Raw genomic sequence first — 15781 nt, 5'->3', positions numbered from 1 at the left:
ACTTCTCAACACTACCATGCTGCCTCTCGTAGCAGTGGTCATGGACCTGGAGGTGCTGCATGAAGGAGTACATCTTTATGAGCAGGAGCTGCAACAGTGGCAACAGGCTGACAGGCAGTGGCGGAGGAGGAGTAGGATGAGAAGGATAATGCAGATGAACAATGCCATGCAAGGTGCATCCAGAGGTTTGCACCCATACCCCGTACAAGGGCCACAACCTGGACCGTGACTGACAGGCAGATACTCACTCTATACCACCTGAACAGGGAGGCCATCCTGGAACCTGTGGAGCTCATCCAGGACGACATGGCAGTCCAGATCATCATAGGCATCTGGACTGCCATAACCCCTGTGTTGATGGTGGCGTCAATGCTGCACTTTCTTGCCACTGGCACATTCCAGCACTCAGTCAGCGAGCCGCATGGCATCTCACATCCAGCATTTTCAACTAAGCTGGTGCAGGTCCTGGATGTCCTCTTGCAGCATATGTTTCAGCACAATACCCTACCAACCACACAGGCACAGGTCAGTGCCACCAATGTCCACTTCTATGCACTTGCGGGCATGCCTAATTTATTGGGAGCAGTGGACTGCACACATACAGAGCTAGTAGCTGTCCACACCACAGAGGAGGTGTCTACAAACAAAAAGCGCTACCACTCATTGAATGTGCAGGTCGTATGTGATGCAGACCTGACAATCACCCACTACTGCACCCGCTTCCCAGGATCAACCCATGACTCCATGGTACAGCGAAATAGCATCCTGCCTGCATGCATGGAGTGTTATGATGGACAGCAGACCTGGCTATCGGGTGAGTGAAAGCATCAACACACACATCTCTTTGCATATGCACCAGGGCATGGAGGGGCATTCACTAGCACCAGTGCATGGCCCAGAGCCACCATTCCAATGCAGAGACACAGACGGCATGCAAAAGTGGGTGGCCGCAGCTGGCATCTACCACATGTGTCAATGGATGGACACCCCATCACAATCTGGGCACGGGCGGACAGGCACATGCAATACACTACGGGTACCAGAATGCATCACTGCCATGTCACAATACCCAGCATATCCCAACTCAGCCCGACCCACCACCACCAACCCATCCTTGGGAGTCAGCCCCTACAAATGGCCTGAACAGCATTGCCTGTCACAGGGTGCATCAATGTGAATGAGGGCCCACTGGTGCACAGACCCAGATGCATGCGTCACTCACCCACATCTCAATATGTATGCACTGCCCAGTCACCTCACTCTAATAGCCCCCCCTGTGTCCCATTCCATGCAGGTGATTCCGGTTATCCCCTACTACCATGGCTGATGACAACTGTGAGAGGTCACCAGACTCACCAGAAAATAGCAGACAATCGCACTCACATCCGAACACGGACAACAAATGAGCAGACCTCTGGACTGTTGAAGGCACGTTTTCAGTACCTTAACCGCTTTGGTGGGGCACTTATGCACAGGCCAGTGAAGATGGGGAAGATAGCTCTAGCATGTGCCATGTTGCACAATATGTGCATCAGGCGTAACATACCCCTGCCCTGCTTGAATGCTGATGATGATGGTGACAAGGATGCACCCATTGCCATGCAACAACATCATCACAGAGATGTCAGGGATGGGTGTGCAGCCCGCCAGGAACTCATTGAGAACTACTTTTGAGCACCCAGTAACTGCACACAACCCATGGTATGTGATGCAGAGAAATAATAAAGCACACTACTTCACCTGATAAGATGGCTGCTGCCGTCTCACTACCTCCTTTGGGCTCTCAGCTTGCTCCTTATTTCCTGGAGCCTGCCGAATGGCTGCCTGGGTACACAACATCGACCAGCTCTCCTAGCCGGGGAGTGCAGCCGGCCACAATCGAAGCCCAGAAGCAAAGGTCTGCATCAACAGTGTCTGCCAGTCTCCGCCGGTGAAGCAAGGCAGCATGGAGACCCAAAGCTGCAGCGTCTAATTACAGCACCACGCCAATCTCATTGCAATGAGCAGAGGGTAAGCAGAAGCCCCTAGGCCTTATCTGCAATGCACATTACATTGTCCGCTCCCTCCATCCCGCTATCAGCTTGGCTCTAATGGTCCAGTTCAGCGAAATGCCTCACTGCTTGTTACCTAACAGCTGCTGCCCCTCCGCGGTCCCACAGCCAAACCCCTGGCCAGCATCCCCCAGGCTCCAGCAATCCAGGCAGGCTTAACTGCCAGCTGCTGTCTGCATATTGTTGCAACAATGTAAGCCCCCACTGCAGATCTGACCATCGGCACCAGGCTACCTCTCTCTCTGGATCTGACAGCCAAGCTGTATGCCATCCAGAGGGTACAAATCGCAGTGCGCCCCTCTACAAACAGCTATTGACTTCCGTCAACAACACCCTGAGAGCCTGAACTGAATCTATGCTCCACCCCTCCATTCCATGCCGAATGGCCGTGAGGAACTATCAGCTAAGAGAACGTACTTGGCCCGGCATATTGCCAGCCCATGCTGTTCCAACAGCAGCGCAGCCACCACACTGAGCTGCCATATCAGACTCAGCATGAAATCTCACACTGAACAGAAGTCGACCTCTGAACCCGACATCCCTTCATTGCTGTCTGCACCACAAGCATTGCGGACACAAAACCAGCCTTGGGACAGCTATACTGCAAGCCAGTACCACTGCATGCTCCACCAGCCTGGCTAACAATAAGGCCACCTGAAGCGCTCCCAGTTATGAGACCCTTTCCTCCTCAACTTCGGTGATTTCCATGTCTACCTTGTGCTTAACATACGAATCGGTCATGAGACCGGACACTGCTCCCTGCAACCACCACATAACACCATGGACCTCCAGCGCTATTCCAAATCACAAAGCCTGCACCCTGACATTCACAAGTCCTTTGCTGGATTTCTGGAGTTTGTTTTTTTCATCCTGCCAAGAGTGAGACTCTTCTCTCCCACTCTTGGACATGAATGTGGTTAATTCCTTTGAATGTCAATGGGCCTCATTACGACCCTGGCGGAGAACCATGGTGCAATTTGCACCAAGGTCCATGGCGCTAAGCTGCCAACTCCGCCATGGTGGTTGGCGGACTTACCGCCCCATTCCGACCTTGGCGGGGCGGTAAGTCCCCAATCCCCATTTACCCTTCCCCATTCCCATTTTTGCCCCATAGGGTATAATGGGAGTGGGGAAGGCGTTAATTACGCCACCGTAAATTACGGTGGCGTAATTAACAACAAGTCCCGTAGCGCCATGGATTTTTCCGCCTGCAAAAAGCAGGCGTAAAAATCACCATGGCGCTACGGGAACTCGTAGTCAGGCGGAAAGGGGCGCCATGGTTTACGCCGGCGTAAACCCCTTTCCGCCAGGGTCGTAATGAGGACCAATGTGTTTTATGGGCTATTGGGTCTTTTACTCCATAGGGTCTCAAGTGTTTTGCTGTGTGTGTTACAACGCACCCTCCGTGCCGTAGCACCGGGGCGTCCTAGAGGACCCCCACCATAGACTCCATACCCAGGGACTGACTACTGTCTCCCCGGGCATGTAAAGTCACCATTGGCTTTACTAGACCTAAATTTACTAACAGAACTAGTACAATTCGATTACCCCTGGGTCTGTTATTCAAGGGGGCACTGTCCCGCCCCCCCTCGTCGAGTTTTGGCTGGTGGCAGTGGAAACTACTTGTTATTTTCGACCCCAAATATAACTCTATGGGATTCTTCCCATTGTTGGAGGTTGATACTTTTTCTCGTTAATCTCTAACATACCACCAGTTTATTTGTCTTAAACAAATCTATCGGTTGGTATTTTCTGCCAGAACTCGTTTTTTAAAAATGGCATCTGTGTTCCTCTCTGTGAATCCTAAACCAAAGGTTGAGCCCTTTGTTCCACTTTTGGCGGGCTTATGCCCAGAGGCCCTCCAAAGTGGTGCCATTCTGTCTGGGTACCACAGGGGGTGTGGGAGGGGGTTTAGGCACCCTGGACTGAGTTGCCTTGCCAACTCAAGTCGCATTCTGGTGTGATTGGCCCAAGTGGTGAGCCACCCCGCTCACCACTTAGCGTGTTTTGATTGACAGCTAGGCTGAATGAATGGGGGGTTTTCTGCATAAAAGCAGGGCTTTTGGGACTGAATCTTCAGAAGTCGACACAGGACCTAAGAATCCGACGAGGGTAAAGCTGAGCCGACTTGCAACGACAACACCTCCGATGGAGCCCTGCTGAACCGACTCACCACTTCCCGACGACAGAGGAGATCTCCCCGCCGGAGAGTCTTCTTCCCCTGACTGGTGGGCACAACCAGTCCCCTTTGCTTTTTCTTCGCTTCCAGGGCGTAGTGGTCGAATTGCCCGTGCAGAGCACCTCGGCAACCGGATAGCCACTACTCCATACCACGACCAAAAGGTGGTGCTTTGTGACGGAGCACCCCGCGGCTGGTCTCTTCTCTGGCGGTGCAATGACCTTCAACTTACCTTCGACGACGAGATCATCTCTTTTCTTGGCAAAGCCCCGACTTGCATCCACCACCAGGAACATCTGCCCCCGCTGGAGTTGTCTCTCCACATACAAGGTACCGTGTCCGCCTGGCTTCCCTTGTGACGGTTAGCGTGAGGTGTCTTAATCCTTGCCTCTCCATTGGGTCGCCTCCAAGCTTTCTTAACTTTCTGTTCTGAACTGGTCCAATCTTTCTATAACAATTTGCGACAAAGACTCGAAGTGCATTTCCACTGTGATACTTTTTGGGACATATCGCCTTGCCTCTCTCCGAGTGGGCCTGGCCTCTGAACTTTGCTATCTACAGTAGACCCTGCCTTACTTGCCTTGCATTTGTTTGTAAAAGTGTTGGTACCGAGTTGATTTCATACCCTGCCTTTTCTCTCCCATCCTAACGAATACTAGAGTGCCATCTAGGTTAAAGCATTCACCTCTGTCTGCAAATAAGTGGTGCCATTGAACCTAGACTTGTCAAACTATTGTTAGGGGGATTGATTTACTTATAGTAATTGTAATTGAAGTTGTTTGCCGTATTAGTGCCAGAGTGTTTTTCATAGATGTGTTTTTATAAATAAATACCTATATATCTTTATACCCAAGCTCTGTTCCGTGTTTGCTTGTTCTACTGTGTAAATTGCCCTATTTTGTATACTCCACATACTGCCTAACTTTTCTTGAGAGAGGTCTGACTGCTCAGCCACAGCTACCAGGTGAATCTGTGTGGTACAGACAGCTACCAAGTGGGTTTACTGCCAACACCTGTAAGCCTAAATCTTTTGCAGTGGTCCCAGAGGGAACTGCACAGGTTTTCCACTTAACAGTAACACCACAGCCTCCACATATAGGAACCAAGCCTCCACTAAGACCAGTTCACTCAAGACGAAACACCCTCCCACCCCCAGTCCACTGCCCAAGCCGACCCTCCCAACAACAGACACCCAGCCTCATCAGGCTCCATGACCCAATCTAGGCACAAAATGCAGGAGCACCCCATGCCCCTCTTGAACTGTGCCTTAATCATCACCCGCTCACTCCCAGCGCATACCCTGGACATCAATTACCTACTCACCTCCCACAACTTTGATGCCCTAGCCATTTCAGAAACATAGCTCCATGGTGTCTCTGGCCCAGCCCTTTCACTTGTCCCCCCCCCCTCGGGCTTTGCAATCCACCAGCAATACCACCCCAATGACAGAGGAGGAGGGGTGGCCCTCATGGCCTCCCTATCACTGATACCTACACCAGCGCTTCCTCCAGACATCCTCAGTGAAATCCTCTTTGTCGCTCCCTCGCCAGGCCTATGGACCCCACATATGGTCTCTGTGTTCTCTCTTTTTTCCTCCTCTCCCATTAATGGTGTCACACTGTGGGAGGCACTATTGGCCCCCTTCCACTCCTCTTAGACCATCATTAATGTGTATCTAAATGGCACTGTCTTGGTCCAAGTCCCTAAGGCCAGCCTCCTCCTTTTTGATATATGCTTCCTGCACCTCATCAACTTCCTTTCTTCTTCTGCTATCCCTTCTTTCCCTTCTTTGGCTCCTCCGCCTCCTCCGCCCCTCTATGGCTTCCGCTACCTCTTCTCTGGCTGTCCTGTTGCCTCCCTCCTCTGCCACCTATCTGGCATCTTCATCCTCCTCCTTGGCTACCTTACCCTCTCCTCCTTCGTCCTCTGCCCTCACTTGGGCTCCTTCGACACTTCTACAGGACATACCTCATATCTGTGCCCTTCCACAGAAGTCTTTCAAAGGTGGCAACCTTCTCCACTTTGCCACGCTGAACTCTTGCTCAGCTGTCAAACACTCCTATGACATCTTCTGTCTCCTGGAAGAAATTGATTGTGATGTTCTCAATCTGATTCAGTTGTTGTTCACAGCCAAATCTGTCATGAATTTTGACACTCTTCCTCCCTGATGGCTACAAGATCCTCTTTGCGCCCAGAACCAATAGTCCCGGTGGTGGTGTAGCCTTGATTTTTCTGGACAGGATCCATGCCTCTATCATTCCGATGCAGGACTACTCCTCCTATGAATGCCTGGTCTGCAGGCTCTCTCTCTCCTGGCTGCTCTCTCACTTCGGCTACTATCTACCTGCCACCTGGCCAGGTAATTCCTTCCTTTCTGAGGGGGTCCACCTCTCTTCCTCCCTCCTGGCCTCTACCACTCAACTTCTCCTCCTCTGAAACCTCAACATCTACCTGGATGCTTCCTGGCTCTTTCACAACCTCTGCGATTCTCTTTCTCTCTCTATTCTTCCCTTTGGCCCAACTCACTCTGCAGGGCACACCTTGGATGTTCTAATCTCCTCAGAGCTCACCCTTTCTAACCCTCTCACCACTCCTCTATCCTTGAGTGACCACTCTAACCCTCTCACCACTCCTCTCCTACCATCTCTCTCTCTACCCCTCGGGCCAAGCCAACTCCATCACTGCCACCCACCTTCTTGGTCATCCGACCCATGAAATGTGTGCCAGTTGAGGCTTTCACCGCCACTTTTTCTCCCCCCCCCTGCAACTGTGGCTGACTCACATCCCGACGCAGCCCTGTCTAACCTCCATTGTTCTATCTCTGACACCCTTGATGTACTTGTCCCTGTCATGAGGATCCGCTTGAAACTCAAAGCCAAGTGCAACTCTTGGTACGACTCGGACCTCGTCACCCTTAAACACATGTGTAGGGTGGCTGAGAGGAAACGGAGGGCATCAGGTGCAGCCTCTGACAAACTGGCCTGCCGCCTGCTCCACTCTCTGTCCACACTAAGAAGAGAGCTCACATCCAAGCCCACATCTCTGAGGCATCTAACAACTCAGCCAAACTCTTTAAACTCTGCAAGGAGCTGGTCAATCCTGTGCAGTCTATACCTCTCCTGTTCCCTCCCAGGCTCTCTGCACAGCCTTGGCTTCTCATTTCATCGCAGAAACCCAGGACATTCTGTCCGCCCTCTCCTCCTCTCCTTCCTCTTCCTCGCCTGCTGGTCTTCCTTTGGCAGCCTCTCCTCCTCCATTCGCTTCCTTTCCTTTGTTCACCCTTGACAATATTTCTATAAGTCTGATCTATGAAAGTCTCATCAAAACAGGTTCTTCCCTGTTCATCCAGAACCATCAAGGATCACATTGACACCCTTTCTGCAGCCTTGGCTGACTTTTGCAATCACTCTTTCACCACTGGAACCTTCCCCACCCTTTGAAGCACCCCCTTGTGCACCCACTCCTTAATAAACACTCTGTCGATCCCTCCTGCCCAGCTAACTATCGCCTGATCTCCATTACTCTTTTTCTGGGCAAACTCTTGTAAAAGCTGGTCATCTCCCAGCTTAACCTCCACACTGAAAGTGTTTGTTGTCTCCATGACATCAGTCTGGCTTCAGAGCGACCAGAAGCACAGAAACTGCCTCCTGAACATTTGTGAAGACCTGCTCTCAAACCTTGACTCTAACCTTCTTTCTGTCCTTATCCTCCTCGATCTCTCTTCTGCTTTTGATACTGTGAACCATGCTATCCTGCTCAACCGGCTCCATGATAACCTAGGTATCATCGATCAGGCCATGGTCTGGCAGACCTCCTTTCTCTCTTATCAACCCTCTCAGGTCCAACTTGGGTCCTGCCTCTCTTCTATCTCTACATCTACCTGTGGTGTTCCCCAGGGGTCTAATCTTTCTACCTGGCTTTTCAACCAATACGTGGCACCTCTCTCCCACTGCATAGCTGCTCTCTGCTCCAACTTTCAGTGATATGCAGATGATACTCAGCTCCCTTTCAGGCTCCCCTCAGCCTCATCTTCTCCCTCTCTCCTCCCAGATTGTCTGTCCACAATTCAGGAGTGGTGTTCCGACAATGATCTCTGCCTTAATGCCAGTAAGACAGAGATCCTCCTCATTGGATCACCAGCTCCCTCCTTTACTCTGACTCTCTGACTGCCCACTTTGGGCCCTCTTGCGGCTTCTACATGTGAGGCTAAGAACCTCAGGGTCCTCTTCGAATCCACATTCTCCTTCTCTTCTTACATCTCTGACATCTCTATGAAGTCAAACTACCAGCAGCACCTCCGTAGAGGTACTCTTTCTTTCCTCACTTTCCCCTAGAAGCTCACTGTCTCCAGAGCTCTCTTCCTCTCCCCACTGGGCTACTGCAACAGCCTCTTTTTAAAGCTACCTGCCACTTCTCTCTGTCCTCTACAACTAATCCAAAACAGGACTGCAAGTCTTGTCCTTGGACTCAAGCCCAGGGATCTTATCTCTCGAGTTCTGAAATCTCTTAATTGGCTCCCAGTGGTAGCAAGGATCAAGTTCAAGACCCTCTGCATTGTCCTCAAGGCTTTCTGGGGCCTGGGACCATAATACCTCCAACTCTCACTACCTAAATATCTTCCTACTCGGGCCCTCCGCTCCACCATCTCCAACTCTTTGAGGACCAGTTGCTTTCCAAGCAAATAGTTGGGGGCAGATCTCTTTCTACCGCTGGGGCCTCCCTCTGGAACAGCCTCCCTGGCTCTCTGAAACTTGAGCAGAACCATCTCTGGTCCCGGAAGCACCTCAAGACCTTCCTCTTTGCTTCTGCCTTTTCTCTTCTTATCCCCTGCTAATCTCATATCTGAACCACACACTGGTCAGCTGGCCGCCCTGTGAATTTGGGTCCAGGTCCCTGTCTGTCCAGTTGCAACCGCACTGCATCTTGGCACCCTCTGCACTTGTCTGTATCTGTAACACTACAGCCCCTTCTCTTGCACTTATTATCAACCCGTTGGCTGCACTTCTGAGCACCCGCACTTGCCACCCGTTGGCTGCACTCTCTGCTGTTTCCTTTGTCTCCCACTTCGCCATCACCCACCCCGGTACTTCTCCCCTCCCCATTCCCCTGCATTTGCATGATCTGAATGTCACAAGGCCTAGTAAGAACGTTGTTTTTGTCCTCCCTCTGTTTCTCTTCCTTGTCTTGTCACGCCTTGAAACACTTGTGTATAGGCGCGTTATAAATGCCATATCCTATCATATCTTCCTGGCAAAAAAAACCTCCAACTCCACGAGAAAAGAGTTCGAAAAGGTAGCCAAAGCGTATAAAAAGGCGATTATGCTGCCAAAATCCCTGTCCTTTAATCAGGGAATTGCCAATGCTAAGTCAGATTCCAGGGAAATCTTCCCAACTTTCAGGGAACTAGAGACACTGTCTGCCACCCACCAGACCCTCACCAGGGATGAAGCCTGGTGCACAAATATCTTTGATAGTTTTTCCCGTGATAAACTCTGGCCAATATTGAGAGACAAAGGCATTCCAGAATGACTTTTGTTCAATATTCAATCCTTATACTGTAACCATAGTGCTTCTGTGAGGTGGGTGTTGGATGGGGAGACCACAGAGTACTTTTCAGCTGAAAGGGGGGTACGGCAGGAGTGCATTCTCACCTCCCTTTTGTTCTGCTTGTATATAAATGCAAAAATAGAGGAGTTAATGGCTGCCAGTGCTGATGCTCCAAAGTTAAGGCCAGACAGATTTCCAGCACTCCTTTATGCCGATGAGGCTGTATTGCTATTAACCACACCAATGGGACTAAGACATGGACAGGGTAATTCATAGAATTTCGCAGAAAACTGGCGCACGCGGCTGGTGCACAGTGTGCGCGTGCGAATGTCTGCGCCAGCCCCGTGCGCTAAAATCAATTTCCACGCACAGGGTATTCATGGATTTTAGCCGCCAAAACCAGCTGTGCGCAGAGTGGTGCAGCGACCCTGCAGCAGTGCCAGTTACGCCCCCAAGAACGCCCTCGCGCAAGGAGAAGCCATCAAAATCCCCAATTCAGCGCAAAGGGCTGCGCTAAGCCTGGACCAGTTTACAGGGCTGCCAAACAGCAAAGCCAAACGGGGCACGTGTATTACTGGGGTGCGCGTGAAGTTTCACACGCAAAAGGGCCTGTGCAAGTGGGGTACGTGTATTTCTGGGGTTCGCGTGAAGTTTGACACGCGAAAGGGCCCTGTGCGAGCAGGGTACGTGTATTATGGGGTTCGCGGGAATTTTCACATGCCATTTCAGCAGGGTACGTGTTTAACTGGGGTTCGCGGGAAGTTTTACACGTGAAAGGTCCCTGTGTGAGTGGGGTACATGTATTATGGGGTTCGTGGGAAGTCTCACACGTGAAAGGGCCATGTGTGAGCGGGGTACGTGTATTACGGGGTTCGCGGGAAGTCTCACATGTAATTTCAGCAGGGTACGTGTATTATGGGGTTTGCGGGAAGTCTCACACACCATTTCAGCAGGGTACGTGTATAACTGGGGTTCGCGGGAAGTTTGACACGCAAAAGGGCCCTGTGCGAGCGGGGTACGTGTATTATGGGGTTCGCGGGAAGTCCCACACGCCATTTCAGCAGGGTATGTGTTTAACTGGGGTTCGCGGGAAGTTTTACACGCAAAAGGTCCCTGTGTGAGTGGGGTATGTGTATTCCTGGGGTTCGCGTGAAGTTAGACACGCGAAAGGGCAACGCCCGTGCGTGACACGTCACAGACGCGCTTATGCGCAAAGGGCCTTTGGTCCAATGAAATCGCATACGTGTGCTAACCCGCTTACGCGCTAAGGGCCTTTCCTCGAATTACACGCTGACGTGCACATTTTTCACGTGCCAAATCACTCCGTATCATGCTGGCCACGTATACACACACAGAAGACCACGCTCCTGCCCTGAAGGCCATTTTCAAGCCCCCCATATCCCCGAGCACGCTCCCACCTGCCATCTGCTTCTGCCTGACTGTCTGCTGCCCACGTGCCCTGCTATTTGGTGCCTGCACATCAGCCATCTGCAGGGGTCCAGTTGCTGTGTCCACCCCTGCTGAAACAGAAGACTCCCAACTGGGATACCATCGCTCCACAGCCCAGCCACAGGACCCAGTTGCCCACCCACACCTGCCTCTTGGGTTGCCATGTCGGGCACATCTCCATCTGGCACCACTGGCAACCTCCAGCCAGAGAGGCAGAGGGCCACCAGCTTCACTGCCACCGAAGTTGGTGTCCTGGTGGAGCATGTCCTCGGGCATTATGATGCCCTCTTCGGAACATCACGTGCCAGGACAGGAGAGGATCTGGGACAACGTAGTGGTTGCCATCAACACGGAGGGGGTGGCAAGCCGCAACATCAAGCACATCAAGAAGCGCTGGGACGACTTCAGGTCCAGGACCCTCCACAAGGCCCGGCGCCTTGCGGAGGGGGGCCGGGCACGCATGAGTAACATCCAGATGAGGGTCCTGGAACGCGTAGGCCCAGCGCTCCACGCCCAGATCCTTCGGAGGCAGACCCGTCCGGAGTTGAGCGGTAAGTGGCCAAGCATTGCTGTGTGAGACAGGGCATGTTGCAGTGTGCTGCTAGTTTGATGCTTGCCTGTATGTGTGACATAGGCCATGTATGGATATGTGTGTGCAGGGACATCATGGTCATGCATGTGAGACCAGTTATGTGTGAACCACATGGTTGGTGCATGTGTTTAAATGCAACATGGGGAGCTCTGTGTGGAATGCACACATGAAAGCATGGCTGTCTCTGTTCCTGGACATGAAGGGGGGGGTGAGGAATGGGTGCTGATGTCATGTACTTGTATGGTGCACGTGTGTGTGTGCCAGCGAAGTGTGTGTGTGACTTTGAAACGCCATGGCTGCATGTGACTTTGAAGGCAACATCTTGGTTTACAGGGGCCCTTCTACATGGATGTTGATGTTGATAGCAGGCGCCGGGACTGTTTCTGCATGTGTGTTGTGTGCATTGAACCATGGGTTGTGGAATAACAGGATGGAAGTGACATTTCACAGTGCCACTCATGTGTTATTGCTTCCTGTCTAGGGTATTTTTTACTGTACCCTGATGGTTGTGTTCTATGTCTCCCTCTACGCAGCGTCAAGTGAAGAAGAGGGCGGAGACGGCGCTGTGGAGCCAAGCAGCGGGGATGCCTCCACTGGGCGGCGACGCATGGCCCAGCCACCCTTCCAGGAATTACCATCATCCGGGACTGAGGGGGCTGGTGCTGTGTCTGCCACAACGGCTGTGGCGGAATGGCCGGGTGAGCCCCCACAGGGGCTTCCAATGGCGGAAGACGGTGTGGAGACATCTAGGTTGCTGGTCTCCACAGAGGAGGAGGAGCCCGCTACTGAGCCGCACATGGGGCCTGGTGGGGGTAGTACCACTGGTGCAAGTGGTGCAGTCCAGGGCCAGGGGCAGGAGGTATCACAGGTCACCACGGAGGGGCCTGTGCATGTTGCTGTCCCTGACCCTGTGACTGCACCACCATGCGCCAGCATGGAGGCCTCTTCCCAGGCCCGTCCGCAGGTAGGGGAGAGTGCCATGTCATCTGCCTCTCCACTACCTGAGGACAAGGGGTCCCACGAACGTATGGGCTCCGACCTGGTTGGTGGGTCCCTACATGTGTTGCGCTCTCTGGCGGACCTCTCTTCCTCTGTGGAGACTATGCGCCAGTAGTTCTCCACACCGTCTTCCGGCCCAGATTCCATCAGGGCCCCCTGTGGACCTGGCCCGACCAACACAGCCCAACCCCCCTGCAGTGCAAGGCACCTGCCAGCAGGCCCCCACTCATGTCCCACTCATGTCCCCTTGAATCCCCCCCCAGCGGTCAGGGGCACCTGCCAGCAGGCCCCCACTCATGTCCCCTTGTACCCCCACCCCCCAGCAGTCAGGGGCACCTGCCAGCAGGCCCCCACTCATGTCCCCTTGCACCCCCACCCCCCAGCAGTCAGGGGCACCTGCCAGCAGGCCCCCACTCATGTCCCCCTGCACCCCCACCTCCCAGCAGTGCAGGGCACCTGCCAGCAGGCCCCCACTCATGTCCCACTCATGTCCCCTTGCCCCCACCCCCCAGCTGTCAGGGGCACCTGCCAGCAGGCCCCCACTCATGTCCCCTTGCACCCCCACCCCCCATCATTGACAGGCACCTGCCAGCAGGCCCTGACACATGCCCCCCAGCCCCCCAACCCCCATCATTTACAGGCACCTGCCAGCAGGCCCGACACATGTCCCCCAGCCCCCCCACCCCCCCATCATTGACGGGCACCTGCCAGCAGGCCCCGACACATGTCCCCCAGCCAACATGCCATCACAATCCAGATCCCTGGCTCTTATGGCCACACAAATCCCACCCCACGCCACCCCAGTCCAAACACCCAACCAAGCTTTACATCCACTCCAAATTGAAATCCCCATTACATGATAGATCACAAATAAGCAGTATGCACATGAGTACAAGTCTGTCAGACCCACACAATGGCAACACATGACTGAGAAAACCCACATTGTGACATGCATGAAACCAATGAGAGAAGACCACACATTGAAGTAAGAAACAAAAATGTATTCAAGTCAAAATGAAGGGAATGAAATAAAAACACACAATAATGCCAATAATAATCAAAATGCAGCATGTACCAAAAAATGATAAATAAATAAAATGAGAATCCAAATTAATCCTAATGAAAATGTGTCCAAAGTCACCGTCCAACAAATCAAATCCAAAGGGAAAGAAAAGCGTAATATCCATTACTCCATGGTGAAGAAAAATAAAGATGAAGGAGAAAAATCCACTGTAAAACTATGTACAAATAGCAAATCCAGGGTCCCTGAGCCCAACGACATAAATGAAACCTACAATGAAACCTATTACTAATTATATACAACAATGTGGGGCATAGTCCATGCGCCCCAAATGAAAGAAAAAAGAAATGAAACTTAACACTAATGATCTATATACAATGGCGGCAGGCAAGACCAACGGCTCACTTGTTGACGTCATGGGCCAGGGCATCATCAAACTCCTGTTCAATGTCTTGGAGGCGGGCCTGTTCTCTGGCCCCGAGGTCTCACAGGGATAACGCCATGTCCACCTCCAACTCCCTGTGAATTCGCTCGAGGCACTCAGCCCGCCTCAGCGCCCTGCACATGGAGTTCTCCCCCCTGACCATTGTGAGCTGTGCCTCCTCCACCCGCCACCGCTCCACACCTATCTGCTAGCCCAACCGCTGCCACACAGAAGACACTCCCATTCCAGGGTCCTCTTGCCCTCCGGCCGATGCCTGCTCCTCTGATGTAGATGGCCCTGAGCCATGATGCCTCCCATGTTGAGCCTGCCGCTGCCTCCAACGCAACTGCCTCTGCCAGCACAACGGCATCCAGGCTGATGGAATCCACCGATGCCGTTGTGCACGTGCCCTGCTCGATGATGCCGGCACACCCTCCATCTGCTGGGGTCCAGTTGCTGAAGTGTCCACCCCTGCTGGACTTCCGAATCCCGACTGTGGCAGGGATGGGATCCCCACCGAGCTGGCTGCGTTGGTCAGGGCAGGTCCACAGGGGGCCCTGGTGGCATCTGGGCCGGAAGACGGCATGGAGAACGACTGGTGCATAGTCTCCACAGAGGAGGAGAAGGCCGCCAGAGTGGCCGACACATGTACAAAACCCCCGACCATGGACACTCCCAACTGGGCCATGTTGGCACGCTGCTCTTCGTGATGACGTGCGTGCTCCCGGGGGAAGCACGCACGTCATCACGAATGTCACCAAGCGCAACGCAACATCAATCAGGACCTTCTCCATACTGCCAGGGGTCCCCTCGTCCGCAGGTAGAGGAGTGTCAGATGACATGTACATCCCCCCTACCTGCGGACGGGCCTGGGATGGGGCATCCCAGTGGTGCAGTCAGAGTGTCAGGGACAGTGACATGCACAGGCCCCTCCACGGCGACCTGTGCTGCCTCCTGCCTCTACCTCTGTACTGCACCACTTGCACCAGTGGTACCACCCCCACAAGGCCCCATGTGCGGCTCAGTAGCGGCCTCCTCCTCCTCTGTGGAAACTACCAACCTGGATGGCTCCACACCGTCTTCTGCCGTTGCAAGCCTCTGTGGGGGCTCACCCACCCCTTCCGCTGCAGCCGTAGTGTCAGACGCAGCACCAGTCCCCTCACTCCCGGACGATGGTAAATTCTGGGAGGGTGACTGGGCCTTGCGTCGCCGGCCGGTGGGGGCATCCCCGCCGCTTTGCCCCACAGCGCCGTCTTCGCCCTCTTCATCACTTGCCACTGTGTAGAGCGAAACATAGAACACAAGCATCAGGGTACTGTACAATGGTCCCCTAGACAGGAAGCAATAGCAGATGAGTGGCACTGTCAAACATCACTTCCATCATGTTCCTCCACAACGCATGGGTCAGTGCAGGCAAAACACATGCATTAACAGGCATGGCGCATGCTATGAACATTAGCATACATGTCCAAGGGACTCTTGAAACATACAATGCTGGTTTGAAACTCACATGCATCAT

The sequence above is a fragment of the Ambystoma mexicanum genome, chromosome 10 (genome assembly GCF_040938575.1).
Source record: "Ambystoma mexicanum isolate Mex_15411 chromosome 10, UKY_AmexF1_1, whole genome shotgun sequence".
NCBI classification, from domain to species: Eukaryota; Metazoa; Chordata; class Amphibia; order Caudata; family Ambystomatidae; genus Ambystoma; species Ambystoma mexicanum.
Note: the sequence above shows the minus strand (reverse complement) of the source record.